At 42.9% G+C, this 27,251-nt stretch overlaps 1 protein-coding gene and 1 long non-coding RNA gene across 4 annotated transcripts in view; one reads left to right on the top strand and one right to left on the bottom strand.

Moving 5' to 3' along the window:
* rsrc1 (arginine/serine-rich coiled-coil 1) overlaps nt 1-27,251 on the top strand; it is a 127,212-nt gene that overhangs the window by 64,238 nt on the left and 35,723 nt on the right. The gene's annotated exons all lie outside the window — the stretch shown is intronic.
* LOC123985904 overlaps nt 288-27,251 on the bottom strand; it is a 63,677-nt gene continuing 36,713 nt past the window's right edge. Inside the window, exon 3 of one of the 3 annotated variants that reach the window (XR_006828774.1) lies at nt 288-382. This is a non-coding gene — a long non-coding RNA (uncharacterized LOC123985904). Of the gene's footprint in view, nt 383-13,562; nt 13,675-19,329; nt 19,507-27,251 lie in introns of those variants that run through there. The other 2 variants (XR_006828775.1, XR_006828773.1) reach the window with 2 other exon arrangements.

The raw sequence follows: 27,251 nt of genomic DNA, 5'->3' as shown, positions 1-27,251 counted from the left end.
TACTGGATAGTCACATACATCACAAATATACATATAAGCCTTCATGCTTTAAAAACCAAAGCACTCACACTTTCATTCATTCATATATTCTCTCTCTCACACACACACACACACACACACACACACACACACACACACACACACACACACACACACAGAGCAACAACAGCCTCACATGTATTATACTGTTTTCTTTTCAGCCACTTGCTAGGTTCTTGGCTCTTTTCAGAGCGGTGTCCATTTCCACTCAAATGAGCATGAGCACTGTGCATGGCAGCAGGCCTCTCCTTATCCACACGTCAATAGGGAGTGTTTGCAGAACACCCACTAAGGACCTGAGGGCCATGGGTCATCAAAACCTCCGTCTTCTCCTTATTTGAACCTTTGACAGCAGCAAAACAAACAATCCTTAAGATCTCATCAGAGGCCTGAACTTGGCAGGGGCTCGCTGGTCTGAATTAACTTCCTCTATTGGTTTGTCTAAGTCTGACACCTGGCTGGAGGTGGTAGGGAGAAATGTTCTGATTCCTGATTTTAATAATGTTGAACGATTCAGGTTGTGGTTTATAACTAAAGATACACGGTTAAAATTGCAACATGGACTTCGGCAATTCCCAGCAGTATTGTTTTAGTGTTAAAGGTCTAAAATTAAGTCCAAAAGAAGTCCTTGTGATGCTGACAGACTACCTGACCTACAAATGAGGGAGGATACAAACGAGTCTCTTCATTTAAAGTGGATAAATATGGTGCATAAATCAGATTTTCTCTCCTAACTCCTTTTTATAACATTTGAATGAGTGGTGCAATTAACAACTACGACGGCAAAATAATGCATATTGATAGAAATATTTTGGTGTTTTCTTAGTTTTCAGGTTGTAAAATATAATTTAAATGTGTTCTTGTTTGTGTCAGCTTTTTCAGCAAATATGGGCATCATTAGTGTCTTTCATTTCATATTTTTTTGAATCATCTACTGATAGCAACAGTTGAGGGAAATAATGTTTGAATATGTTGGCAAAAAAATTATACATTGTTAAGCTTTAGCTCATTTTCTGGCACTTGTGATTCCCATTCAACCTTGAAGTGAAACTGTAGTGAAAATTCTAGCGTTTAAGTACTCTTGATATCACTAGTTATGTAATAGAAAACCTTGCCATGAAATTGTGTTACAGGTAATTCATTAATACAGTTTAAAAAGTTCACCAATATTGATGTAAAACAAGCAAAAAGCCAGTCCGAAAGTTAAGAAAAACTTTTTTTGTTTTTTGAAGCGAGAGGAGAGAATGACAAGAACAAAGACGGACATTCGTCAAATGTTATAAGTTCAGTATAGACCGTTGGCCCACAAGAAATTTTAAGGATTGCCAAACATGCATCTCTGCCTTTTCTGCAGGCCTGTAGTGCTGCGTGTTCTTGGGTTGTGAGCATTTTTGTAGGAGGTTGTCTCTCTTGTTTGTGTCTGTAAGTTTTTCAGTTTTCCTGTCTGTTTACATCTGCTCTGTGATCGAGTGACAGACATAAAAAGGCAAAGGGTGGGTGGGGGGGGGGATCAGCCAAGCTTAGCAGCATCATGCGATAGGGCTAATTCTTCCACAGTAAATACGGGGTATTAGTCTTCTCTGTCGCAGCAGGGGTCCTGAAGAAACACACACACACACACACACAGTTTCTCTCGAGTACTCTGCTTCTTTCCTCAGTCTTCCTTGTGCTTCCACCGCCCCAGCCGACCCCACCCCCTTAGGCCTTGACAGATGTGTGCTGAACAGACCACATACATGGAGGGTGTCACCTTACCCCCTGTGGAACTAAAGGGCTAATGCAGCACATTTAGGAGGCTGCCGCCCTTTGTTCTGCCAGGATAAGAGGTGACGGGGATGGGGAGACTGAGACTAGGCCTGGCTCTTTACATGGCCCAAGTCCCCCCCTCCCCGGGCTCTCTACATATTTCTTTCTCTATAAACTTGTTTTCCTCCTCTGTCACTCTTTCAATTTCCTCTCTTCCACTTCTGTACTTTTGTTGTCATCTCCCTAAGATTCAGCAGTCCTCGCTAGAATGCGGCGCAGGATTTGTTTGGCCGTGAATTACAGTTATCGCACATTATCCATCTTCATCATATCGGCGTCACTCTGGTCGTAGTACCACTTTTTGTGTGACATTGTCACAGACACCAGTGGGGTGGTGACCGTTATCTCGAAGGGGATTTCTCTGTAAAAACACGAGGGAAATACCCAGTAATAACTCTTAACTACAGGTTGCTGAATGTGTTACTGTAACGACAACAACAGCAACAGCAACATGCCACTTTTGCTGTAGGGGTATGGGGTTTTTTTCGAGCCAAAAGATGGTAAACAACTTGATGACAGCTTTTTTTTAAGAATACAGTTTTTAGTTGTAATGTTTACAGATTCTTGTTTTTAATGTGCTGCTTTGTCTTACAGTATTACTGCTGTTGATTTTAGAATTTCGGATTTAACAGTTCAGCCCGAGATCAGAAAAATCAGAACAATGGGCCGAGAATAAAACGTCTAATCATGACTCACGTGGTTTAATGATTTAATCAGTCTGGGCTATAGAGAAGATTTGCTAATGTTTACCCTGCAGCACTTTTTAAACACCAGTTTTAAAAGCCACAACTTAACAAATCAGCTGTGACGCTTCAAGGTTAGCTGCATTGTAGGGATTTATTTTGATACTCCTTTTGGTTTCCTTTTCTTCCCCTTCGTTTTGTTAGTTAAAGTTTTTGTGTGAATTTTTCAACCATAAAGTTAGAAATGTAAAACCATGGCTTCCACCGTATTTAAATAAATGAAACGATTATGCAACAGCAACAGAAATCCCCCCTTGCTTCGTTGCAGGAACGTGTCTCCTGTTAATGGCACAGGGGTGTCCTGTAATTTAGTCTCCGTAACCATTGATCAGCTGGATTTATGTGCCATTACCTCACTGTTCCAGTCAGCAGTCGTAATTATGTCTCAGAGAGAGAGCGAGACCTCCAGTTACACAGGACCCAAATACCTGAATAAGCTTTTATCAAACAGCCCCTGCCGCTCACTTAGTAGCAGAATGACACTGGTAGCAGGCCGACTGAGAGGGCTGGGTGGATAGTAAGAGCCCTGTGCTTCAAGCTGTTGCTCTGACCCTCTCAAAAAGAAGTCTGTTTGTGCTTTAAAAAGTTCACCTGAGTTTAAAGAAAGGATGTGTTTGAAATGGATCTCTGGTCCTCTGCACCATCAAGTGTATTTTTTTTTCATTTCAGTCTGAAATAAGCCTTCCAGTTCAAAAATGTCTGTCAATGGCAAGGCGGACTAAGTGACCTAAGGACTGTATGGATCAGGAGTTTTATGTACAATTGATTTTTTTGTTTGTTTTATGGGTGTAATAAAAGCAGGTCCTGCTGCATCCTTGTTTTCTCTTTGCTATAGTGAGCTCATGAGACCCCCCCCGCCCCTATCATCCTCCCACCTTCCAGTGCTATAGTTGCAGAACAATTCACAGAAACTATTTTGCTAATTTGTCATTAAAATAAGATGATTAGTCGATTATAGTTACTCAACAGAAAATGAATCGGCAATAATTTCGTTAAGGCCATAATGTTAGTCTTTTTTTTCATGCCAAAATACACCAGTTACAGCTTCTCAAATATGAAAGTTTATGATATTAAACTAAATATCTTTTGGTTTTAGACTGGAAAATGTGAAGGACATTTTTTCATTATTTTTTGACATTTTATGACCATTAATCAAGAAAATTAGTGACAGATTAACAATAAAAGGTGTTACTTGCATCCCTAATTGATATATGGGAATTAATTAGAGCTGAAACGATTCATTGATTTATCGAAAAGCAGGTTGACAGAAATGTAATTGTCAGCTGTTTTGATAATTGAATAATCTTGTAGGTAATTTTGCAAGCAACAATGCCAAACACTCTTTGGTTCCAGCTTCTCACATGTGGGAATTTGCTACTTTTCTCAGTTTTATATCATTGTAAATTGAATATCTTTGGGGGTTTTTGACTGTTGGTTGAACAAAACAAGACATTTGAAAACGTCTCCTTGGGCACTTACTTTATATTTCATAAACCAAACAATGAATCAGTTAGTTAAGACAGTAATCACAAGTTGTAACCTCAGAATCAATTACTATATGTTTGATGCGTGAGTAGGTGTTTGTCTTTATTTTGTTGCTAGATTCAATGTTTTCATATTGTGTTGTCAGTTAATCTTATTTCAATAATAGTTTTCCAGAGACTGGAGGTCTCGGGTGTAAAAAGTACTTGTCAAATTAGTGTACAACTTTCCCTGCCTTGCCTTAGTGAACAATATATACTGTACTAGAGAGAGCTACTTAGAGGAAATTCTCTGATTCTGTGTATGTGTGTGAGAAAGAGAGGGAGAGAGATTGAGAGGGCTTTGTTTTTCTTCTGTGGGCAGATTTCAAACAGCATCTGGTAAGCTCTTGAAAAAGACTGTTATGAGTATGTTCAAATCCAAACTGAATCGTTTCTGCGCCGCCCTCCCTCCCTTTTCTCTCCTCCTTGTTGTCGGTGTTTGGAGACACATGGTGATCTCTTTCCCTCCTCCCTCCCTGCCTCTCCCTCTCTCTCTCTGTCTCTCTCCTCTCAACGTGTAGCCATTTCCATAACAGGAAAAGAATATTTTTAATTTGCTGCTTTCCATAATTTTGCAACATATGGTATAAACGATTTTGATGCAAATGTATGTGCTAATTATTTGCAGACGAGCCTTAAACAGGCCAGCCACTGAAGTGGAATGAAAGCAAATTTGCAATCACCTTAAATTTTGCTAACCATTTACTGTTAAGTAAACTTTGCTAAGTAATTTAATTACCTTGGACCGCTGGCAGGCGCTCAGAGCTATTTCAGGAGGGGGTGGAGAGGGAAGCTGAATGCAAAAAATGCAGAGTAAGAGAGATGAGAAGGAGAAAGTAAAGACAGTGTATACTGCTAACAACAGTGTTATTGAACTCTCACCGTGTGGAAGGTATTGCTGGAAAAGCACCTTTGCGAGGGAAAGGCGTGGAAGAGACGGAAATCTTTTAAGATAAAAGTTCCTGTGGTTTTAGAATTGACCCATCTCTTAAGTTTGTGTGTTTGTAAATGTTTCTACAGGGATTTAATGGATGTAGCTGTCTGATTGGCCCTGGTGAAGACAGAAATATATTCCAGCAAAGTGTAGACAAGTTTAGACCTGTGTATTCCTGAATACATGATTTGTAATAAGTACTTCCCTCTGGCACACTATTTTTCATGGCCAGGGCTGCACATTAATTCCACAAAAAAACTATTTGCATATGACTGTGGTCATGGTTGTTAATCATGATGGTCTGTGTGAGTTTAAGTCAAAAATTCAGAGGGACTGCTTAGGTGTGAATGTGTTTCCCTATGTGCTGTGAGGGACCGGCAACTTGTCTAGGATGTTTCCTTGCCTTTCACCCATTGCATGCTGGGACAAGCCCCAGCCCCCTCCGCGACCCTGAATAAAAATAAGCAGGTATAGAAAACGGATGGATGGATGTTCGGCGTTCCTGTCATAGATGGACCAGGATGAGTTGCTCCAGCAACCTTGGCCTTCGTACACTAATCACGCTAGATTCTTCTGATGGCTCTTTAGGTGATTGAATTGATTGGTTGTATTACTGTAAGGAGCAGCAACAACTCCAGGGCATGTTTGACATCTACAAATCAAATACCTCGTAATTATATTGACCCAAACACATTTTGGCTAAAATAATTCTGTTAACCTTTTAGTCCTTTGTTACACATACTTCATGATACCTTAAAGTGCTTCTCAGCTGTTGTGCAACATCCATACATGATTGAGCCACAGGGATTGACAGATGCAAACAAAATGCAGACAAATGGATTTGAATTATGTGGCGCTGACACCTGTGATTGCTTGCAGTGCTTCATGTTAATAAAAAATGGAGGAATGCTTGATTTTATAGTGCAGTGGGTGGAGGGGGACAGTAGCTCAGATGTGAAATTGCAAGGTTGGTGGTTATATTCCCAGCTCCTCTTAACATCATGTTAAAATGCTCCCGAGCAAGACACTGAATGAATGTTAATGTGTGAGTTTTATATCAATGTGCACCAGTTACCCCCGGTTCATGCAGGCACTGCGCCTGCTTCATCCTGAAGAGCCTTCGACGACGGCTAGTACGCCAAGCTAGCTTGTCGGGAAAGGACCCTTACCTGTCCACCAACGATTTGCTGGCTGGCAATGAGGGAACCGATGCGGATGCTGAACCGTGTGCTAGCGCTAGCTGAGGCTCACAGCTGGACCTAGCCGTGGCGGCCCCGCTTGTGGAAGAGCTAGAGCTGGATTATGAGGAAGATGACCAGGGCACCTCGGAGATCCTCATATCTGAGGATGAGGACGAAATGTTCATCCCTTCCGCTCAGGCTGCCAAGCCTGATGCTGTGTCCGCCTCTCTGGGCGAGGACGGGAGTACGCCGGCTTCCCCCGCTCCCAGCATGGATATGCAGGACGTGTGCAAATGCGCTGCAGCCAGACTGAATGTTCCTTGGCCTGTGGTTGTGACGGAGACCACCAGATCCCGTTATGAGGGGAAGAAATTGCCCCAGGCCAAGAGGATGGCAAAACAGCTACTCCCAGTTTTTCCTGAGCTGCTGGATGAGGTCTCGGTTTTATGGAAGGACCACCCGTTCAGCAGCAAGACTTCGATACAGGGCACTTCCTCCCTGGATTTTGAGGGCATGGAAAAGCTTGACATGCTCCGCATGCCCCCCATGGAGCCGTGAGTCGCAGCCCACCTCCACCCGCGACAGACCACGGCATCCTCCAGGAACCCCACACTGCCATCAAAAATGGACCTGTCTCGCGGCACCCTCAGTTTAAAATCAGGAGGCGAGAGCGGGCTGGCCCAGGAAGGCTCCAATGCAGAAGGTGGCTCCACCAGGACAGCTGGTCCAGACTGCTGGTCAGCAGGCCAGGAAGAAGAAGAGGGCGGTTTGACAGCCTCCCTCTTCCCACCGGTGATGGCGCTGGATGTTCCCCGTTCGCCAGCCCCACCTGTTCTGTTCCGGAGTGTGATGCGGGGGCTTTCCAACCCCCCCGACTCCCCGCTGTGGCGTGCAGTGCTAGAGAGGCACCGGCGCATCTCGGTCGAGGGGAAGAGAGACTTTGCAGCGGAGGCAGCAGGTTCTGTCCTCCCTTTAAGTAGCACAAGCACACACCTTTACTCTTTATTAACAATAAAGTATATTCCGCTGCCGCATCCAGGCCTAAGGTCAAGGGCGCAGTTAAAAACAATGACAATAAGCGGTTTGGCAGCCTCACCGCTCCCGAGGAGAGCTACGGCCCCCTTCAGGACGCAGGACGCTGCCGATTCCGTCGGTGCATTAACACCTCGTGCATGCGCAGTGTCGACCAGGAGTCACACTCGCGCCCTGCCGCTAGATGGCCCCATAACGCCATTATTGACGCCGCACAGTGGGGAAGACACACCGGGGGCTGCCACCCCTCTCTCACTGATGAGGGAAAGGTGGGCGGCGCTCACGACTTCGGCCTGGGTGCTGAGAACGATATCAAGGGGGCTCAGGGGGAGTCGGCTCGTATTCTACAGGAGGAAATTTTCTCGCTGTTAGAAAAGATAGCGATCTGTGTAGTGCCTCCCAAACGGAGTCAGAGCGGCTTTTACTCCAGGTGTTTTCTGGTCCCCAAACGGGGGGGGGAGCGGTCTCCGCCCTCTCTTGGATCTGCGAGCTCTGAACAAGTACCTCAGGAAATACAAGTTCAGGATGCTCACTCATGCATCCCTGCTTCGTCTGGTGCGCCAGGGCGATTGGTTCACGTCTGTCGACCTGAAGGACGCGTATTTCCACATTGCAATTTATCCTCCGCACAGGAAATATCCGAGGTTTGCTTTTTGGGGTGTATGTTACAAGTACTTCCCTTCGGTCTGTCCCTGAGCCCGAGAGTGTTTGTGCAGTGTACCAAAGCGGCTGTGGCCCCGTTGAGACGGCAGGGTTTCCGTCTGGCTACATATCTGGACGACTGGCTCCTTTTGGTACAGTCGGAGCAGGTGTCAGTGATGCAAACACGCGTACTCATAAGACATCTTACAGATTTGGGTTTTATAATAAACACAGAGAAGAGCGTGCTGTCCCCAGCACGGAGTATAATATTTCGGGGGTTACACCTGGACTCCGTGTCCTTTACAGCTCGCCTGGCAGCAGAAAGGGTAGAGGCTTTCAGGGCTTGTCTTGAGCATTTTCGTCTGCACACATCCGTCCCCTTCAGATTGTGTCTGAGGTTACTGGGGCATCAGCCATCCTGGTGGTCAGACTAGGCCGCCTGTTCATGAGGGATTTCCAGTGCTGGGTGGCTTCCCTCGGACTGTACCCTGTCTGTCATGATGCACGGAGGGTGACAGTCACTGTGGAATGCGTGATGGCACTGCGCCGCTGGCGACACCCAGCTTTCTTGGTGCAGGGGGTGCCCTTGGGCATCATCCTGTCACAGAAGGTGGTCACCACGGATGCGAGTTTGTCGGGCTGGGGAGGAACACACAAATTACCTGGAGCTTTTGGCAGTGTTTTTTACTCTGAGACGTTTTCTCCGTTTCTCAGCGGGCATCATGTTCTGTTGAGGACGGACAATACGATTATGGTAGCGTATATAAACCGTCGGGGGGGTTGCGTTCCCATCATTTGCACATGCTGGCACGCAAACTGATACTATGGAGCAGCAAGCGTCTCCTGTCTGTGAGACTGACACATGTCCCCGGGTTGCTGAACCTGGGCGCGGATCTGCTGTCCAGGGCGCACCACTATACGGCAATTGGGCCCTGCACCCAGCCATTTTGAGGCAATTGTGGTTGCGTTATGGCCGGGCCGAGGTGGACCTGTCCGCATCGAGAGTCAATGCGCAGTGTCTGCTGTTTTTCTCAATACACGATCCAGATGCGCCTCTCGGCATGAACGCGCTCGCGCACGTGTGGCTGATGGTCCTCCTGTATGCGTTCCCTCCAGTGGCTCTGAAATCCCCCACTCTGTCCAGGGTGAGGGAGCACCGCTGCAGACTGATCCTCATAGCTCCTCATTGGCCGGCGATGCATTGGCTAGCGGAGATATATCTTCTCCTGTGCGGACAGCCATGGCAACTCCCGCTGTGCAAGGACATGCTGTCCCAGGCGGGGGGGACAATCTTTCACCCACACCCAGAGTGCCTGGCACTATGGGCCTGGCCCATGAGTGGTATAATTTAAGTGTGATGGGGCTTCCTCAGAATGTGGTTACCACTATTCAGAGTGCCAGGGCTCCCTCCACCAGGTCCCTTTCTGACTGTAAGTGGAGGGTGTTTGAGGAGTGGTGTCTCAAGGAGGGACATGTCCCTTGTCAGTGCCCGGTTGGTGTGGTTTTGCCATTCCTGCAGCTCTTGGTTGACAAACAAAAGGCTTTCTCCACAATTAAAGTGTATCTGGCTGCTATTGCTGCTTGTCATGTGGGGTTTGGAGGTAAAATGGCTAGCCAACATGACACGCACTTGACCTTAGGGCGTTCTCTTCGCCGCCTTTCTCCTACCCTGAGGAGGAGTGGCTGCATGTACTGTGTCCGGTCCGAGCTCTGCGCTTTTACATGGACAGGACTAGGGGGTTTCGGATAAGTGACCAACTCTTTGTGTCCTGGGCTAGCCTCTGAATGGGCAAGCCCGTTACCAACAACGGCTCTGTCACTGGATTGTGGGGTCGATTGCTCTGGCCTACACTAGTCGGGGTCTGCAGGCTCCGCTAGGCCTACGGGCTCACTCAACTTGTGGCCTTGCTGCATCCTGGGCCCTGTTTAAGGGGGTCCCTATACAGGGCATTTGTGTGGCGGGGAGCTGGTCCTCGCCCCCCACTGTTGCCCGGTTTTAAAACTGGATGTCTCTGCTCAGAGTGTGGCGCGTGCAGTGCTGAGCACAGGACCCTCGCTGGAACAGAGTGCTGCTTCCTGAGAGCCGGTGGTTGTTGAGATAAGCTTGTCTGGCAATTCCGGAGTCTCCATATCCCATAGTGAGACATCGAAACGAATGCTATGAATGAGAACTTTAGGTTACTTGCGTAACCCCGGTTCTCAGAGTAGCATGAGTGAGAGCCCTTTTTGCTGGAGTGAAGCGAGAAGAGGTGCTTATTTTGAATGGTGTCGTAGCGTTGTTGGCGTTGTAGCGTAAGCTATTTAAGGGTAGGTGGGTCCACTAGACGCAGACACCACGATCACCAGCCAATCAGGATTGGCGTAATGACATAAATGCTTCTGAGGAATACGCGAGTGAGACATCTCACTCATGCTACTCTGAGAACCAGGGTTACGCAAGTAAGCAATGTTTTTATGAGTGTGTTCCTGTTTTGTTTGTATTGTGTTGGTTTAATTTTTCCTAGCTTTTGGCATTTCTTACCTTAGTAGTAAATAGTTCAACATTTATTTATGGTTATATGACATACTGTTTCTGGCTTGGGAGCCAATAGTGAATAAGCGTATTCCCTTGGGAATCTACAAAAATTGCTTTAAGGTTCCCTGTGCTTACTACAAGTGAAGCTGTCTGAGCACTTGGCCTACGCATTTGTCTTGTAAAAGGTTAACAAATCGTTAAATGCAACAATTGTGATATTGTTATTTTTTTTTTTTAAGTCATATTATATGTTTAAACGTGGTTCATTTTACAGCTCTGTTTAAAGCTGTTTTGAATGTTGTTATGGCGAACAGCCAGCAATACGGAGAAAAGGGCGGATACCCAATGCAGTTCTTTAGCTGCCCTGCCCGACTGCATCAACAAGCTGCAAACACACTGCTTAGCTTCTTGAAGCTTTACATGATCAAAAAAATAAATAAATCGGACTTTGCTGTTACTTTTTTCATCTTTATCAGCTTCTGTTTAAAGGGGGGGAGGTGCTCCAGTGTTTGTGTGTACAGCCTGTGTGTATGTAGGTAAATGGAGTATATGTGTGTTTCTATGTGTTCCTGTCAGGGGGTTTGGCTGCTTCTATAACAAGCTCACCCACTGATTTCAATTAGAAATATAACTGTAACAGAAGTTTTCATGTACAAGGCTGTCTTTTGCTATCATATATAACCAACTGTCATTTCAAAGGAGTCGTTACTTCTCTCAAAGTTTTTATTTTTCCTTCATTTTTCCTTTTTTCTCTCATCAATCTGGCCTCCTCTAGTAGTAAAGTTAAAACAGCTTCTTCTCTCCTTTCACACCAGCGATGCTCCACAGACACACACAGGAAGGCGAGGGCTGGGACGGAATTGAAGTAATAAAAACCTCTTTGTTTTAGTTTGTATTGGACCATTCATCATCACTTTATTTAATACGAGGCTGTAATTGTGCCATCCCCAACCATCACTAATGGCTGTGTTCGTCTATGTTTGCTTTGTTGATGGAAATGAATGAAATTAGGATAAACAACCGCAGAGTCGCGTGTAATCAAGCCCTGATTAATGTACCAGCGTTTCAGCGCCGTTTCTCATTCCACAACACCTGATATCTTTCCCATAAACAAATTCTGTTTGTCTAAATGAAGAAATTAAATGACGCATTTGATGAGTTTATGATTGACCCGGTCCGGCTTGTGGCTCATTATTCTCTGTCTGTTGAGGCCAAGAGGTATGTGACTAATGCTCTGTCACTTCCCACATGAGGATTTATCACCCGCACTGATTAATGGCAGCCAAACAGCATTTTAATAATTTTATGATTGTGGTTTCTGGCAGAGAGAGACAGAGAGAGAGAGAGGAGGGGGGGGGGGGGGGGGGGGAGATAGTAGAATGAAAGGGTCCAAAGAGAGAGAGAAAGTGACAGAAAGTGTTCATCCCAGATTAAATGTTTTATGCCATTGCAGGCTGAGCAGACGGAGGCATGATTATGCGCCGTATGAACATCCCCATGAATCTTCCTCTCGCACTTGAAAAGTATTTCATACACATGTTTAATGAATTTCACCCTCCTCATTATTACATTTACTTTTTCCAGTGGAAAGCAACAAATTGGCAACAAATCTGTGTAAAATACCTCAACAGTGAGCGATTGCTTCCCCCAGGGTCTGAAATGTGGAGGTGGATCTGGGAATGGGACTGATTTACTGGTTAGGAAGAGGTAGGGGTTAAAACGTTGGCGTGGCAGATGAAGATTATGTTATAGCTAGTAGATTTTATGGCGCAGGCTGATATCTTACAGCAGACACTGATAAAATAACTTGATAATGTGGACTTGAGGCATCAGAAAATTGTCATGGGCATTAGTGTTAAAGTCCTGACTCAAAACCAGTTTCATCATGCCAAGCTCAACTCCAACATTAGCTTCTCTTCTTTTACTTCCCAATAGCCTGTCATTCACTTATATTTACCTCTCCTGTTGGTTGCTCTGGCAATGTTTCAGACTCCAGTAAACTTCTTCAGTTACAGGCCAAGACAAAATTTGGCTGAACCCACTAATTTGCCATTTACCACATGATAACTGCTAAACAGAAATAAGGTGCGACAATAGCCCTTTTTTCATACCTTTACTATTTATAACTTAGAATAATTAAGTGTTTTCTATGTGTAAGATGATTTCAGATAATTAATTGTTCTGCTTTGTTTTCATTTTAGGGGAAAAACTCATTACAGTGCTAAATGACTTGGTTGGTGAATATATTTTGCCATAACAGATGCTTTGGCTTTGTATTAGTTGTATTTTTAGATACTGACATTTTGCTTAATTTAGTTTTTATACAAAATCAATCATAAAGTGCTCTTTTTAAATGTATTCCAACGTGCTAACACTATCTGCCAAGCTGAACTGCATCACGTGCTGAAATAGTGTAAGGAAATCTATATATATTTATGATGTTTTTGACAATATGTTTCTGTGACCAACCACTTCGCCAGATGAAAAAATAAAGAGGGGGAAAAGAAAGTTAAAATCAGCAAGCTTGTGTGCAGTCCATTGTTGCTTTCTGCACTAGTACTTAATAATATGGTCGCAGACCTGAAGTGGCTGTGGTCTGTTAATGATCTGATCAGAGGCCTGTGTGGCACTGTGTGTTAAATTAGATTAGAGAAGAGAGGCTGCATTGACAAATGAAACCGTATGTTAGCTAAGGGGACATTTTTGTAGGAGGGCATTTGGGCTGCAGCTGGTGCCTGATTACCACCCTCGGTCCATCACAATCAGCCTACAGTTTGTGATATGTTTTTTTTCAAGTCGAGCCAAGTTTTTGGTGTAAAAAAATGTTGTAAGGAGGTAAATTTGTGAACTTTATTTCTATAACACTTTCACGCGCTTCAAACGTGCACATAAAATACAACAAGAATGTCAAGAAATGGTCAAGTATAGAAATAAAAATATGTGTATGACTGCATTTAAGTCAAGCCAAAACATCGCCCCCTGGTGGCTGGCTGCAGTATAGGTCGTAAACCCCGCTCCCTCCATGTTAGCGGGTGGGACATGGGTCAAACAAAAAAATCGTCAAATACATTTTTCCCAAAGATGGTTTCTGTCATTTCACTATAAAAAGGGGATTTCACGTCATGATTGACAGCAGAGCCCTGCTTGGGATTGAGTCGGTTGGGTGTATGGGTGGGACCACGATACCGCGGCTCCAATCCTGATCCCTACTGCGCAAACTCTGGCTCCAAATGACCTCACCAGCACAAGATGGCAGCGCCTGTATTTGGGATATTGTGGTTTAATTTTTGCACAGAGTAAGTTGAGACCCGTCGTTCATCATACAGTCTGTAACCAATGAAACGGTTTAACGGCACTGTGCAGATTTTTCACTTTTATGTCAAAATGCATTTTGTGACACAGTTGTGTGATACCTGGCATTGACCAGGTTCCTGGTAATTGTGATAACAGTCATAAGTAAACAAAGACATTTTCGCTTTATTTTTTTGCTTATTCTAACACGGTGTTTTATTTCTCAAGCACATTGTATTAATTGTCTTGACTTAACCTAATTGTATTTTTAATAAGTATGTCACGTCCTTCTTTCCTCTTTCAAAACTGCATAACTTATACTGAGCACGGTGGCCTCTGGAACCAAGCCTTCAGTCATGATGGACCTGATACCTATATCAGTGTGCTATCAAATTAGTACTGTGATCATGCATCTAATCTATACTTGGTGAACAAAAGATAGTTGTTTTAGTTTTAAATAAGTTAGTCTATACATTGATTATGTGTAACTTGTTTCAGATGTGGAATTAATTTGGTGTCAACATGCTTTTAACTGCCTGATTATTTTAAAGTGTTAGTTACATTTTAAGACCTTCTTGTGTAAGATTGATGCATTAGCATGAGTGCATGCGCGTGCTGACGTTTGTGTCTACTCTCATGGGGCTTAAGAGTTAACTTCAACATGCCAAGGCGCATATTGTACTGACTCCAGTGGTTTTGAACAGCATGTGTTTTATTCCTGCCACACCAGCAACCTTTCAAAGTGAATGTTAGTTTGAATTAGATTAGTGTGGGTCATTTTTCCTCCTAACTCAGAGACACAGGAATAAACGCAGCATGGCTGATAAACATTTGGACACCTGTCGTCTCCAATCTCACGTTCCAGGCCTCAGGAACAGATGGAAGTCATGAGTTGTTTCAGATTTCTAATGGAGTCCTAATTTCGTACAGATTGCACTGTTACCCTGCCCCAACTAACACACACGCACGCACACAGGGCTTAGCTCCCGTTAATAAGACATCAGCTCCTCTGAAAGCATGATTTGTGATATTTTGGGGGGTCTCTAAAATATTGACAGCATGCTTTATTGACATTAATCTCTATATTTCTCTATCATCGCGGATCATGCGGAGCATCAGACTTCATCCAGCCTGAGGGAACTATCACCGACTGTCTGCAGCGGGCCAGTCGCTCCGCGTTGTCCTGTCCCTTGTCCGCTCCACTCCCTCTCCGGATGGGTTGTGTCCTTGTGTCCCTAATACGACCGACGAGCTGTGAACGGTTCGTGATTGTTCCCTCTGGCTGGATGAATATTACAGTGATCCAGCTGCAGTGATGCATGATCCATGCACTATTGCAGCTGGGGGCTCTCCGCAGCGCCACACAACTTTCTAAATTCTTCCCTCTCACGGAGAAAAGAAAAGAAAGGTCAGGTCGCAAACACAGCTGCAGCGGTTGTTTGAAGTGTAATTGTAGCAAAATGGCTACAGATGATGATGATGATGATGATGATAATAATAATAATAATAATAATAATAATAATAATAATAATAATAAGACAAACATGCCTGATACTTTCACAGTAAGCCCCAGGCCTACATGCTTGCAGCTATTAATGATAATTAATGGTAAGAATCACAGTCTGCAGGCTCTGGTTACACAGCAGCTTTACATCTACGCGGGGGTTGGATAAAAGGTTGAATGTTATTTTTCTAATGTCACAACGAGTTTGAGACTGAATAGCTTCCACATTCACACACACTATCTGTCACAGGGGGGATTTCTGACCATGATTAAGCCAAACATTTGTACTTTCACCGTAAAGTTAATATATGCTCAGTTTGACTTTACCACCACAGTACACGACAGTGTCACCAGAGAACACATAAACCAGCTGGCCTTTTCATCTCTATTGAATTGATTGTGATTCCATGTGGTAATTTCTTCCCAACACATACTGTATTCTTAGTGCTTATGTCTTCACATGTCGACGTCTCTTCCCTTCCACTTTCACTGCCTCTCCTTGTCCATTTAATTCAGTCTTGGTCAGTCAGACAGCCCTCCTCTGTGTGGCACAGGGGGGCTGACGACAGAGACATTCACCCTCGCTCATTCAAAAGGGCGGCACTGCCACATTTACAGTAGGCCACACGCATACATGCACACACACACATTTATTACACCCATCTATATTGTTAATTTGTCCAAGACGCTGCACCAGACACTTTCTCCTTTCTTCCTCTCTCCCTCTGCCTCTTTCCCCCTGCATCTCTCAGCCCAAACCTAGTGGTTCTAATAGAGGAGTGAAGAGAAATAAACAGTTGATTAATCCTCCACTGGCTCAGTCTTGCATATTTCTGTCTAATTAGTAAACCAGGCAATAAGGGGCCCCTGGGTACCCGTCTCCTCCCAAGCAGGGCCCCGTCTCCCAGACCAGAACTCCAGCCGTGTGTTTAAGGAGAAATAAATATCAGAAAGTACATTGCTCCTCTTTCATCTCCTCATGCTGAGAAGAGGGAATTGCTGTGGGAGATTTAATGTTCATTTAATTTCCCTTCTTTCTTCTGCTCATATATTTGCATTCTTCAGGTATTTCTTGTTTCCCTGACTCTCGCCCTTACTCTCTCTCTCTCTCATATATATATATATATATATATATATACACACACACACACACACACACACACACACACACACACACACACACACACACACACACACACACACACACACACACACACACACACACACAATGGGCCCTTTTTCATCGCTACTACATCTGCAGGACACATGTTCCGTAAATGTACATTTGTTTGAGTGTCCATGTGTGCACTATGAATTAGTGTGTGGTAGCTTAAAAGAAAGATGTCCGGGCCTGTATCTGCTGATAGCAAAAGTATGTTTTTCTGATGTCTTAGAATTATTCCTTGTTACCAAAGGTTAATCTGTCTCGCTCAGTTTGATTCATGTCTTCTTTTTTATCTTTTTTTAAGAGCCAGTTGACAGTGTAGGCTGCAGACTCGAGCACAGAGATAGATGCAACATTATTAGCTATCTAGAGGCCAGATCCAGGCTCCACAAGTGGCCTAGCGTTAATAGTGACAGTTACCTTTCAGGTATGCGACATACCTTTCAGGTATGCGACGCAGTCGCATAATGAAATATAGTTTAACAGTACCACAAACTGCAGCCTCCAAACTGATCATACAGTTGAATAAACCACATTAAACCTTCATAAAGGGATGATTTATTTCGGGGCTGTTGTATTGGACTGGATTAGTTTAGCTAGGTGTACCTAATAAACTAGCAACTGAGTGTATGTACTGTACAATGCAGTTAATCTGCAGTATACATAAATATAGATGCACTCTGACCTCACCTCAGATCACTTCCATGTTTTTTTAATATCTCATCACATATCTGCCACAGCTGGCCCAAGGATGGTGCTTAGTATTATACCAATACATCCTTACTGTTGAGCTGTGTCTTAAGATAAGCTGTCAAGATGTTCACTATGTTGGCACACACCCCAGTAGAGAATGTCCCTTGGAAAGCAGACAGGTGTTGGTTTCCCTCACTGGCATCACTGGCATGTTTTCTGTGGAAATGCACACACTAAAATACTTAGCTCTGCCCGTACCACTACTCACAACCTTGGTTTAATGACTTCCCTTCACACTGTGTGTGTGTGTGTGTGTGGGGTGGGGAGCACATGTATGTGATCTATGTACGATCTATTGATCTGGGATTAGTTGAGCTGCAGTACTGAATGAAATGTGTAATCTTATTTCTAATAGTGACAAGCCTTTAAATCCCCATTTTGCGTTAAAACCTGCCGAGGTTTAATAGAACCAGGTATGACCTTTGACCTTGAGTTGATAGAGGTTATGTACTTACAAAAAGCTTATGGGAGTCTTGATTACTCCTGCCTGGACCAGTTCACTAATGGACGAGTTATGAGAGAGAGGGACGGACACACACTAACAAGGGGATCCTCAATTTTGACAAAATGTACAGTATGTTTGATAAGTGGCAGAGACGAGGGGTTATTGTGTTTGTGTTGGGGGGGGGGGTCTCCCCAGATCATGACTAATCGGTGGGATCAGCCACAGTGAATAGGCTAGTTGTTATTCTGAATTGGCCAGTATATGTGGTTATGATAGAGAGCGAGGGTTTAAATCCCTCAGCCGGCATTGTTGGGCCTTCTATACAAGGTGTTTTTCTCCACACACACACACACACACACACACACACACACACACACACACACACACACACACCCCAGTATGAGAGCAAGGATGAGCATTGATGATAAATCTATAATCCCCCCACACACACACACACACCATTAAACCCAGTGGATTACAGTTTGGGGAATTACGGCAGGGATTTCTGTTGTCTCTGTTTCTGTCTTGCTCTTTCCTCTCCTCCTCTGCTTTCACTGCCCTCGCTTGTCAACAGCCCCACTTGGCCCAGGCTGCCAATCTAAAGCTTTGATGAGGCAGTGTCAGCTATTTGTTTGGCCGAGCACAAATGGATCTCTGAATAGAAGGAGCTGAAGGAGAGGGAGAATGGCCATCCTGGCATGTGATAATATTGAGAAATAATCTGCCACCTTCTTCCTCCTCTCCTCCTCCTTTCTGTTGTCTCTCTCACGGGTCTCCCATTCTCTCTCTCTGTCTCTGTCTCTTTCCCTCTCTCCATTCTTAACAGTGTCTCTCACCCTTTATCTCTTAAACACAGACTGTGCCAGTGTCGGCTTGCAGCTGATTACCGTTGTAATCACTCACATTTTAGATGATCTGATAGGAGAAAAGACCCACAAATCATCTTAACACCCCCCTGAATCCCCTGAACTCCTTCTCCTGGGAATGGTGGCCAACAACAACTACTTTATTTCTGTCCTCAATATTTTCTTTCTTAAACAGTAGGCCAGAAAATTCCCCCAGAAAAGCCCAGTTTAAACAATGCCTGGTTAAACCCATTCTGCTAATATCCGCTGCTTATTTCAGTGTAATGTAAGCTCTGGATTTGCCAGTGTAAGTAGATTGAGGCACAATGTAAGTACAAGTGGAGTTGATGTAGCTAACTTTGTTCTATGCGGCAGCTTGCTGTGTCTCAGTGAGGGCTGCTCTCTGCCCTTGTCGAGTTTTTAGAGCTTTCAGTAACAGACAACTGGTTGCAACTACAAGAAGGATGTACCTGTAGGTTAATTTGTTAACAATTGTGTTTTGATACTGAGAGCAAACCGTTCTTATGAGTGGAAAAACAGATGCTTTTGGAAATAAAGACTTAAAGACCAACCCCTAAATCTTGAACAATTTACTCTGAATACCTCCTTCATAACAACTAAGTTGTGCTAGTAATTATAGAAATTGCAGTCGTTGTTTAATTTGAATTGCCCTTTGAGTATACAGAAATGTGTTGCTGCTGTTCACACTGGTTACTTTGTGGAGCTTTGTCTTTTGTGTTGCCGTTTGCATGCTGTGGTAAACAGGTAAAGTTGTAGGACAGTGGTCAGCAAAGCTGGCCCGTCAGTAATAACAGGGTGTCCGCGGGGACTTAAAAAGTCTTAAAAGGTAATTAATCAATTTTGCGAACATTTAGGCCTTTAAAAAGTATTAAAAACATCTTAATCGCCATTTAACAAGGTATAAAATTTTTAAGATATTTTTTTCAATGTGAAAACAATGGACTTATTGTTAATTGTTCAAAATATAGTCGGAGTGGCGATCACGAGTAACGGGATTAGCCTGGTTGGCCGGTCGCTCTATGGCCACTTGAACAGCCCCGTTCCTGGAAAACAAGCAGCAGCTGAATCTGTAAGACAGAAAACAACAGGGAAAATTCAAGGAGCGTGTGGGTTTGGCTAACGTTAGCCTTTTATTGAAACGCATTCAGCTTTTCATAAAGCCGATGCTCAGCGTCACTTTTTGTGCACAGATCAATCACAGCCTGGATGGAGCGGGATTTTAAAAAAGTTTGATGTGCTGCAACAAACTTTATAAATGTTGAACTCAGTGTTCTGCATAAATGGTTATGATTACTGACGAGTTAGTAGCCTGCCCACCATCAAGGAGACTATCATGTAGCCTAGAGTGTTTTTCTTGCACAAAGTTAATGAATAAAAAACAACCCCAAACTGAAACAGCTCTAATTTGAACTAATATTATACTAGTGGTAAGTTATATACTATTATATGAAATTATATTGAATATAGTAACATAATGAATATATTAATATCAAGCTTAAAGTTTACTATTAAATTAACAATATACTTTTAATGTTATATTATTATACTAATACAGTCATTTAGACTAGTTCCTCCTCCAGGTTGTGCCTGTGCTACACCGCCAACAGTACTTACGTTATTCATCACTCAGTTTATTCTCTTCATCTTTGTTCCCTCCTGCCCTATTTGAATTTTGTTGTATTGATCAAGTGGTCGATGAAAGTTATCACACATATCTTTGCAGGCAAGCTCACATTATCTAGTTTAAACCAACTAAAACACAAAATTACACCGTGTTTCACACGATTTGCTGTAATGTTGCGTACATAATCGTCATAGCTTATGTAAGACTTGCTTTTTGCAGGAAATCTGACCAGTCCTTCACGTAGAAAACATTTGGCCCATACAGGCTGACCTGAAAAGGTCTTAAAAAGGTATTGAATTTAACTTGTGGATTCCTGTATATACCCTGAATAATATCTGGCTCATGGCCAGATTACTTTGATAGCGGGGGAGGGGGGGAATTATAGCGTCTGGTGCTGAAACAGATCTCAGTCATGACAGCAAAAGTTACTCACATAATCACTTCCTCATAAGTGATTGTGCCTACAAAATAAAAGCGCGAGGACATTTTTGCAGTAGTACTTTATGTTGTGTTTAATAGCTTTTACTTTGAAAACTTCTGAAGGAAATTCAAAAGAGTCTCTGGGTTGCTTGACACACCTCTGAAAAAGCCGTCAGAAAACGTGAGATCGGAGATACTGGGGACATGTGTGGTTGATTAACATTTCAGTATCGTCCATTGAAACACCCTTAAGCAAGGCTTAACCCCTAACTGGATCAGTTGATCAACTGATAAGTTGTTTAGTGGCCAGTAATGTCAGACAGTGAATAGAACAATGGTAAATAAAGGTTAAAAAACTGAGAAGTTGCCTGATTGATGACTGAAGATTCCCCCTCCATATTACATTACAACATCACTGTTTCGCTCACGTACTCATGTCAGCCATGTAGCTACTGTACTAGCTGGAATGAGGCTTATATATGAATCAAATATCAATTAATATAATTGTAAAACGTACTGCTGATAGAGAAAGTGAGGCGTAGGACTCTTGGTTATCACGATGCCTGCTCAACATCGTGATGTCTGTGCCGATCTGATTGCCGATGGACGATGGCATCATCTATCAGCCCAACCCTAGACCGTGACTTCACGAGAATTGTAAATTAGCATAATTAATGCGCCAGTAACATTATATAAGGCTGCAAGTCCTTACCCATATGTCAGAAGTCTTCATTCATGAAAGAAGAGTAAAAAGAAGAACTTTATGAGTTTGTACAATGTAATCTTTCAGAGACCCATAAAGGAAAGTATATCATCACACAGCGTCAGCAGTTGAACTGGGGGAAGAAGGTTGGATCGGTGTGTCTGTCTGCAGAGTAGCGGCTCTAACAAGTTTCACATCTTCCAAACTACAAGGTAACATAAACAACATGGAACATGGAAATAATAAGTAATATCAGTAGTGCCTCGGGTGTATGGATGAGTGTATCATGAAGTGTGTGTAAAAGAAGCAGAATCATGTGAAGAGCTGGGGTGTCCATAGAATATGGCATCATCTGCAGCCATCTTAAATACCACATCTCGTCTGGCCTATAGGCAGCGTGGAACAAAACCCAACACGAGTGTCAAAACACTCACTACCCAACCACAGTTGTCACAATAGGATTACTGTGCTGTTATACAGAAGCTAATTCAAATGGATGCTAATTCAAATGGATGAATATAATTACGCTATATGAATAAATTTGGAATTATATATTTTTTTGAGAGTCTAACAGGAAAATGTCAACATAATTATGATGTATAATTTTCTATAGGATTTTAAAACTCAAAATTGCTTCAGAGCAATGAAACATACAATCCATTAGTGAGAAAACAGCAGACTAACTGCACATGCCTTCTCTGACAGATCTGGACCACTCGTAAATTGTGGTCGTAAGCGAAAATTCTAAATATGAAAAAATTGGTGAAAGCGTCAAGTTGTCCTAAATCACTCTCACAGTCCACTTAAGAACAAATCTTGTCATACAAGTTGTTCTTGCATGAGGCCCTGTGTGTGTGTGTGTGTGTGTGTGTGTGTGTGTGTGTGTGTGTGTGTGTGTGTGTGTGTGTGTGTGTGTGTGTGTGTGTGTGTGTGTGTGTTGCAGCTTGGGAACGGTTAATTACACATGAAGGGGTCCCCTAGCAGCGGGCCGGGAGCCCTAAGGGGCCAGTGGTGGGGCTGCTGGGACGGGGGAAACAGATTACGGAGGTCTCGGGGCACCAATAGATGGCCAGATGAACCAGCAGGGGCCCTTTCTTTTATTCATTCCCCCAGTGGACTCCTCCACAGGTCCTGGACATCACATTAGGCCAGCCCTGCATTATAAAACAGTTATTTTTGTGTACAACATTTTGTTAAAATAATTGCTCTAATAGAGCATGTGAAACACACATAGTTAAGGATTTTAATTGTTTGAATTATGTTGGCTGGTGAAGCTCAAGTTGGCCAAAATCAGCAGATATGGTTTTGTATGCAACTGTGAACGACCACAGCCTTGAAATAAATCGTGTGTGTGTGTATGTGTGCGCGTGCGCATCATATATGTCCTGTATCATACCACTGTATCGTTTTAATGAGGTGTATGTGTGTGTGTCTCCAGAAGTGATAATCCTGTCTCCCGTCTGCAGATCCCCAGTGAAACCACGCTAAGCCACTTCATTCACTTTGATCCAGTTTTGGGGGACAGTTTAATTTCCCATAATGCTGTTGATCAATGATTTCCTTTCAGCGCTGATGTAATTAGGGGTTTTAAGCCAGTTTTGCGCTCCTATCTGACTGTTTTTTAGGGGGGCTTGAATTTATTATTAAGGAGTTTTAAAGAAAAATCAATATCAGCTCACACGTAGGGTTGCATGAACATATGAGCACAAACAGGGAATCTCATCCATTAACATTTTCTCTGACTTTTTTCCTAACATACACACCCGTTGGTGCAGTTTAGATAACTGTGAAAATTAACAGTCACAGCAATTAAAATCTCCTCCTAAACAATTCCAGCTCTTATGCATAATTCATCAAATTATTATATAGATGTGGTATTACCCTATTAAGAAAGGGTTGTTTTATGAATTAACTTAATTAAGTGGTAAGCTTGAGCAGGGTGGTCTGATTGCAAATGGTCAAATGATTAATACAAGCAAGCGTCCTCACTGATGTTCAAGTGCTATTAGCTCCTTGGTACAAATGAGTTAAACCTTAATTTTATAACCACACCACATACTTCTCAGCCTGTGAGGAGGTATACAGCCCAGCTGTGTTTCATGAAGCATCACTGTGTCTCATTTTGGCTGTTGAACACACTGTAGTAGCATTGATATTGGCAGGCGTCAGAGGTTGAGTTAATTAACTTGGTTTGTGGACTGAGATGCAACAGAGGCAAACATAGCACAAACGTCTTATTATGAATGTTAATTAAGCGTCTAAATTTAGCTGATTCTACTGAGCATTACATGGAATATATTTATCTCATTGCTATTGTGCTGCTCTTTGCCAGAAGGAACTAGGTGAATGTTGTCAGACACGCGTACACATGACTAAACAGTTTCCTGGTGCATTTTAAAGCTATTATGCATGTTTGTTCTTAAGTCTTGTCCGGAGTGAATTATAGAGCTGTCACCAACTTGAGACAACTCCCAGAGCCTCATAGCTGTCATTGGGTGGGCAGGGTTGACCTCCTCTCCACTCGGCAACAAAGACTGAGACCAGTGGCTAAATGCCAGCCTGCATGTGTGTGTCTTCTGTATTTAGGCACAAGCAGGCTCAAATGGTGTTAGTAAGCTTCATGACATAATTCCATTAAGGCATTTAACTAGAAGCACAATGACTTAGCATTAAGTTGATTGCTTTAATTTGTGCTTCCGTAGTGTGCTGAGTAAATGTTAAACATTATCAAATAAGCTCTTCATGGTTTGAAAATTGCACAATGCGAAGCAAAGTAAGACTGTTGTGTTTTTAATTAGATATTCTTCACTGAGTTTTGCATCATTGTTTTTACAACAATCACCAGCTGTCTTCAATTTGGTAGAAAGAGATTCATTTATTGGCATTCAATTTTAATGGATGTGGTTTGGAAGAGCTTTCATCCAAAAACAAAAGGTTCAGTAAAATAGTTTGGCAGGCTTTCGGATGTCAATTAATGATTACTTTCAATAACGTTTAATTTCAAAACAATTTATTCTCTGTTAATCAGTTAATTGTTGGGTCTACAAAATGTCAAAATACAGTGATAATGTCTTCCTACAACCCAAGGTGACATCTTCATATTGCTTGTTTTATACAGCTAGCAGTCCATAACCCAAAGAGATTAGGTTAAGTATAACATAAGAGAAAGAAAAGCTGCTTGAGCCAGGCGAATATGATGATTTTAAACTAATTGATTAATCCACTAGAGTCAGAATTATAAAAATTTAAATTGTATGTATTTTTGAGTGAGTGGTAATTCCAGTTCTGCATGCGGTATACTTCATTTTTCTGAATCCTACAATACCTGAGATTAGACATTTCTATTCCCTCTTGACTCCTCCCAGACAGTGACCTTGTGGTCATTACTGACAACTTGCCTTATCTCTCATTTACCTGACTTCCTTTGAACTAAGCCCATTCTGCAGGGCCTACACACTTGTCTGGAAGGCAAGGCTGAAAGGCTGAAATTATCACCAAACCCTCTGCCAAGGCCTGACCAGGTAGTCATTCCCAAAAAAAAAGCCTTTGCCTGTTATTTTTTTTACCCTTTTGAAGTGTGTTAGTACTTGGAGAGATAACAATGCTGGTGCCCTTTAACCTTGCTAGGCTCTTCAGCTTTGTGTGTGTGTGTGTGTGTGTGTGTGTGTGTGTGTGTGTGTGTGTGTGTGGACGGACGTCCCTGTTTCCATTTGGCAGACCAACCTTTAAAGTTGCTCACTGGTCTGGTTACAGCTAGGGGGTGAGGCATGGCATTGAGTAGTTTCAAATGGAACCAAAGTAAGCCTATATGCAAACAAAACCCAGGGAATTAGGGGAACTAAGCTGCCCTGTTCACAGTAACTCCTCGGCCAACGCTGAACCACAGAAGAGGAGAGAGTGAAGGAGAGACGGGAGTGAATGAGCGAGGCTCTCTGAATTCTCATGAAGGGCCTGTTCTTTTAATTGTGTTGAACAAAACAACAGGGGCTAAGTAATGGGGTTTTAAAGTGAAGCACATTTGGATAGATTGTGTAACGCCCTGTGTGGGTGTGAGGCGGGGAGCAGAGAGGAGAGAGAGGAAGAGAGACAACGAGGGCGAGTGGGCGGTATTGTGTGGCAAGAACAAAAGGCGAAAGTTGGCAAACGGAGGCACCCACTGAAAAGCCTGGAACCAAACTGGCCGGCTAATTACTGACATGCATTGTCAAGGAGGAGGAAACACAACAAAACCGGGATAAAGATTAATTTTATACCTCATCCTCCTCGCTGTCAGACACACAGAAACAAATCCTGTAAATTGAAAAATACGAGGCAAGCAGATATAGAGGTAGAAGGGATCAAAGGGATAAAGCTATGGGAGAGTAACAGTACAAAGCTGGGCTAGTAAGGCTCCCTTTATTCTGTCAATCCCTCCTCTCAAACACATGCTATAGACTTGTCTTTACATTTCTTAGTTGTCTCTTCTCAGACTCTCCCTAAGAAAAGTAAAATAGTCCGGGGAGAGAGGACTGTTTATGAAAGGAAAAGTGAAGATAAATAGGCCTGGAGTGCATTGTAAAGTTGCTGCCAGTGTTCATATTTTTAGGTCAGTTATAAAAGAAACAAGAGTCTCATGTAGTGCCAAAGGTTGCAGAAATGGCCAGAATTATATAGAGTCTGCAGTCAGGAAACACAGAGGGCAGCATCTTGAGTGGGTTGTAATCCAGCAATGTCTTGTAGAATAATTTACACAGAAGGTGGTGGGAATGAGGTGGGAATGAGTGCCAAGATTATTATATTGGTGTTTTTTTGGAGGGAGCGCTAACATCTCCTGACGTGTTTGTTCTGCACCCAGCTCTTTCAGACTTTGGTCTGCCTTTATTTTCTCATTCTTTGCGCCATTTTTTTTATTTCTCTGTTCTGTTTTGACAAGTGTTTTGAAAAAATCGCTTGTCATCCCCAAACTATGCCAGGCTGGTTTTCTCCCCCCCCACCACCACCACCTCCCCCCTTTTTTTTATTGCCATGGAGGTTTCACAAGCGTACATCGGCGATTTGGAGATGAAAGGGATGGAATCATCCCGATTCCTGCCCTGCCACTGAGCCGCTCAAACTCCCTGACAAAGCTGTCAGACTCCATTTTGGCTCCAACTGCCAGAGTAAACTTGCTCTGCCATTTACAATCAACAAGAGGCAGCGCAAAGTCCCGCTCCAGCCTGTGTCAGAACCCTCCAACTGCTCCCCTTTTCAGAAGCATTAAAGTGTATTTTCTCCCCTTCTTTCTCTCCTTACAGTACGTCTGTCTGCTTATATTTCTTGCTCTTTTCACTTTCTTTCTTTCTATCGCCATTGTATCTTGCTGTATTTACTCTGGTGGAAACACTGTAAAGATGTTTATAGCCGACATAATGCTTCGAAAAACACACACATAGTCATATTGTACACAATTTTGATCTTGGTATCATTATATATGCTTTATCATGTTTCCATGCTCCTTGCTTATGTTTGATAAATCACCCACTGCCTCCATGAAAAATCTGATAATAGTGAAGATGCTCCTGTGATGTTTGATACGCTGCTGCTATATGGGGAGATTGTTAGTTATATTGCGTGTTAATGCCAGTCATTTTCAAACAGAAAATCCACCTACTCCCCTTGTTCTTGGCATCAAGTCAAGGGTCCATGTACAATTTATGTGTTCACAAGGGAGTGGGAAGGTTTAGCTTATAGGACCAGTCTCCAACAGCTGATCCCAGGTCATTGAAACGCGTCTTTCAACACATTAAAACCATTTATTTTTATTCAAGTAGAATGCCCACATCCGATATCATATGTATTTGTGAATTTAAAATTAACTATAAAATACAAAATATTTAATAAAGTTTGTCAGTAATAGTATTCATAAGGACATAACTTAGATTATTGATATATTGGACAGCCCACATTGGGGATTCACTGCTTCTTATTTTTACAGTATACACTTTCATTGCTTTTAATGTTAGGTGGGGGAGATGTATCCTGAAAATACACACATATACAACATAACATCTGAGGTTAATGGTTTGAAAGTCTTAGTAGTATTTGTG

This window comes from Micropterus dolomieu, linkage group LG17 (genome assembly GCF_021292245.1).
Source record: "Micropterus dolomieu isolate WLL.071019.BEF.003 ecotype Adirondacks linkage group LG17, ASM2129224v1, whole genome shotgun sequence".
In the NCBI taxonomy this organism is placed as follows: domain Eukaryota; kingdom Metazoa; phylum Chordata; class Actinopteri; order Centrarchiformes; family Centrarchidae; genus Micropterus; species Micropterus dolomieu.
This window is presented reverse-complemented; position numbering and strand designations above follow the sequence as displayed.